Raw genomic sequence first — 4,115 nt, forward strand, 5'->3', positions numbered from 1 at the left:
CCGCCGCGGCGAGGTCCGTCGCCGTCGCCGCGGAGAGCGCGGCCGCGTTCGACGGCGCCGCGGCCGCGAGCCGTGCGTCGTCGTCCGCGGCGCGCGCGCGCGCCTCCGCGAGCGCGGCCTCGGCCTCGCCCAGGCGCGCGAGCGCCGCGCCGTCCGCCGGCGCGCCCGCCGGCGCGGCCGCGAGGGACCGGCGGTCCGCGTCGATACTCGCCGCGAGCCGCTCGGCCTCGAGGATCGCGTCCGCGCGGTCCGCGGCGACGCGCGCGAGCGCGACGGCGTCGGTGTTCGTCGTCGCCGCGGCCTTGACGGCCTCGAGCTTCGCCGCGGCCTCGGCCGCGCGCGCCTCGTCGGCCGCGAGCGCCCGGGCCAGCTCCGGCGGCACGGGCGCGCCGCCGAGGGCCGCGACCTCCTTCGCCGTCGCCTTCGCCGCGAGCGCGGCCTCGGCCTTCTCCGTCGACAGGTCCGCGATCGCGTGCTTCAGGTCCGGCGCCGTCGCCTCGGGCGGGAGCTTCGGCGCGGCGGCGGGCGCCTGGATGAGCGAGCTCGACGCCGACGAGTGGAGGAAGCCCGCGTCGCCGCCGCAGCGCGTCGGCGACTCGGGCGCGTGCGACTCGGGCAGGCGCGGCTTCCGCGCGGCGTAGACCCGCGACGGCGCGGGCGCGTCGGCGATGTGCACGAGGTCGTCGCCGAGGCTCGTGCCGCCGCGCGGCGGCGGCGCGGCCTTGTCCGCGCACGCCGACGCGTAGGCCTTGGTGACGAGCGCGTCGAGGTCCGCGAACTCTTTGAGCTTGGCGTCGAGCGCGACGGGCAGCGACACGGTGACGACGATGGACCCGGCGACGACGCTCGTGATCACGACGTCGTCGGCCGCCGCGCCGACGAGGGCCGCGAGCGCCGCGCGGAACGCGTCCGCGTCGAAGGTGTCGACCGCGCCGGGCATCGTGATCGTCGTCTCCCGGAAGGCCGCGGCGGCGGCGGGGACCTCCGGCGCGGCGGGGACGACCTCCACCGCGGCGGCGGGGACCTCCACCGCGGCGGGGACGACGTCCGGCGCGGGGACGACGTCCGGCGGCGGCGCGAGGGCCGCGGCGGCGTCGGGCGCCTCGGCGGCGTAGGCCTCGGGCGGCGCGGCGCTCTCGGAGCCGAGCGAGTCGTCGAGCGAGCCGCCGTCGTCGAACGTCGCCGCGGCGGACCGCTCGACGCGCGCGTCGTCGGCCTCGACGACCGTGGGCTCGCGCGGCGCGGGCGCCGGCGGCGGCGTCGCGGGCCGCGCGTAGCCGTAGGCCGCGACGTCGAGCGCGAGCGCGCCGCGGGCGAAGCGGAGCAGGGGCCGCGCCGCGCCGCAGAGCCGCGCGGCCGCGCGCGCGTCGAGCGCGCCGAAGTCGTCGCAGCCCAGCGCCCGCAGGTCGCCCCGGGGCACGTCGAGGCGGTGCACGTCCGCCGCCGCGACGGCGTCGACGAGCATCGCGCCCGCGCCGGTCCGTAAGAACGTCACGGCCGCGGTCCCCAGGCCCGGCACGTCCGACGCGCCGCTCGCGAGGCACTCGGCGGCCTCGCCCGCCTCGCCGTCGAAGAGCGACGTGCGCAGCGGGTCGAGGTCGTAGGCGTCGACGTCGAAGTCGGGGACGTCGAAGAGCTCGATGGGATCCGCGGCGGACGTGCCGCTGCCCGGCGGCGGCCGCGGCGACGCCGCGGGCGCCTCGCGCGCCCAGGGCGGCAGCGACTCGACGACGGCGATGGCCTCCTCGGCGCTCGGCGCGTCCGCGGCCTCGGCGGCGCGGTCCTTCCCCTTGGCCCCGGCCGCCACATCGGCGGGCGCGGCCCGCTCGGGCTCCGGGACCGGGAGCGCCGCGGCCCACGCCTCCGGGGCCTCCGGCGCGACGCCCTGGAAGCTCACGGCCTTCTTCGCGAGCCTCTGGCTCGCGTCGAGGCGCGCGATGTTGAGGTCGGGCGACGCGAGCGCGGCCGCCCACTCCTCGGGAGCCGCCGGCGTCTCCGCGGGCGCGGGGCCCGCCGCGGCGGCGGCCGCCCGCGCCTCGGCGGCCCCGCGCGCCTCGGCGGCGACGGCTTCGTCCGCGCGCGCCTCGGCGGCGACGGCTTCCTCGTCCGCGCGCGCCTTGGCCGCGGCGGCGTCCTTCTCGGCCGCGTCCGCGCGCATCTTCGCCGCGATCGCCGCGCCGTCCGCGGGGGGCGCCTCCGAAACGGCGCCGCCGTCCTCCGCGGCGTCCTCCGCGGGCGGCGGCGTGAAGACGAGCATGCCCGCGACGTTGGCGAGGCGCGGCGCGACGCGCCGGCAGAGCGCCTGCGTGCCGTCCTTGTCGAGCGTCGACAGCGGCCCGAAGCCGAGCGGCGCCCAGTCGGCCTCGGCGACGCGGCCCGCGTAGACCGCGAGCGAGTCCGGGTCGAAGCCGTGGACCGCGAGGTCGCCGCCGTCGACGGCGTCGAACTGGCAGATCGCGTAGCGGCCGCCGCCGAGGTTCACGCCGACGGTGCCCGACGACCGGCGCCGCGACCGGTGCTGCGTGCCCCCGACGGACACGAAGGACGTGAGCGTCTGCTCCGAGAGCGCGGACGTCACGGACGCGTCGTCGTCGAGCGCCGGCGCGGGGAGCGCGTCGGCGACGGCCGTGCCCGCGGCGGGCGCCGCGGGCGCGGGCGCGGGCGCCGCGGGCGACGGCGCGGCGGCCGCGGGCGCGGCGGCCGCGGGCGCGGGCGCCGCGCCGGGCCGGGGCTTGGGCCAGTCCACGAAGACGAGATCGTCGGACGTGACGACGATGAGCGACCCGATGAGCGCGCAGAGGTCCGCCTTGTCCGCGTCGTCGAGGCCCGCGAGCGCGCCGTAGCCCGTGGGCCGCCAGTCCTCGGGCCCCACCGTGACGCCCAGCGCGCCCCGCGAGAAGGCGAGGTAGCCGTCGGCGGTCTCCTGGACGGCGAACTCGTCGCCGTCGGCCGGCGGCGCGTCCGCGGCCTCCGCGAGCGTGAGGACGCCGTCGACGACGGACAGGTGGCGGCTCAGCGCGTGGCACATGCCGATGACGCCGTCGCGGCCCATGCTCGCGAGCGCGCCGTAGCCGGCGAAGGCCCAGCCGCTCTCGTGGACCGTCGCGCTCAGCTGCTCCATGGTCAGCATGTCGTAGGCGTCGAGCCGCAGCGACGACGGCGACAGCGCCGTGAAGGCGACGACCAAGCTCCGTGACGCGACGAGCGCGCCGCAGGACGCGACGCGACGCGGGTAGCGCGCCGCGTCGTCGGCGAAGGGGAACGTCTCGAGGGAGCACGCGTCCAAATCCCGGTCCACGGACCGCTCGACGCCCGCCTCGTAGTACGTGTCCGCGTCCAGCGGCAGCGCGGACACGGTGTCGTCGTCGCGGACGTCGTCGAAGGTGCCCGGCGACGCGAGCGGCGACGCCCAGCCGTCCTCGGGCAGGTCGCCGGCGTCGAAGAGGGGCGTGCCCGGCGTCGCGGGCCGCCCGTCCAAGATGAGCGCGCCGCCGTTGCCCATCTTCAGGTGGCTCGCGACCTTGCGGCAGAAGCCCGGCTTCGTCGACTCGTCGAGGCCCGCGAGGGGGCCGTAGCCGAGGGGCTCCCACTCGTAGTCGTCGAAACACCCCTGGTACGCGGAGTCCGTCGCGGGGTCGAAGCCCTTGACGAGCAGGCGGCCCCGCTTGCTCCAGTAGGACGTCACGAGGTACCTGCCGCTCTGGAAGGCCGTGCCGATGGTGCTGATGGCCTCGCCGACGTCGATGCGCCGCGGCGGCGACGAGCACGTGGACACGGACGCCTCGTCGTCGACGAGCGACGACGCGGCCGCCGGCGCGGCGACGTCCGCCGGCGCGGCGGCGGGCGCGACGACGAAGACGTCCACCGCGGCGGCGGGCGCGTCGACTCCATCTGCTCCCCCTGCGAAAACTGATTCACCTCCAGGGGCATGTCCCCTCTAAATATCGCGTTAGCTAGGGGCAACAGCCCCGTCGCAAAGGTCACGGGGTCGGGGGTCTCATCCCTGAAGCCCGGGGCCGCCGAGAGCACCGCCCGCAGCGCCTCCCGGGCTGGCAAGGCCTCCGCCTGCTCGCTGAACGGGCGATCTCTCAACCCCTCCGGGATCGGATTGGTCC

Source organism: Aureococcus anophagefferens (assembly GCF_000186865.1).
Source record: "Aureococcus anophagefferens unplaced genomic scaffold AURANscaffold_15, whole genome shotgun sequence".
NCBI lineage: Eukaryota > Pelagophyceae > Pelagomonadales > Pelagomonadaceae > Aureococcus > Aureococcus anophagefferens.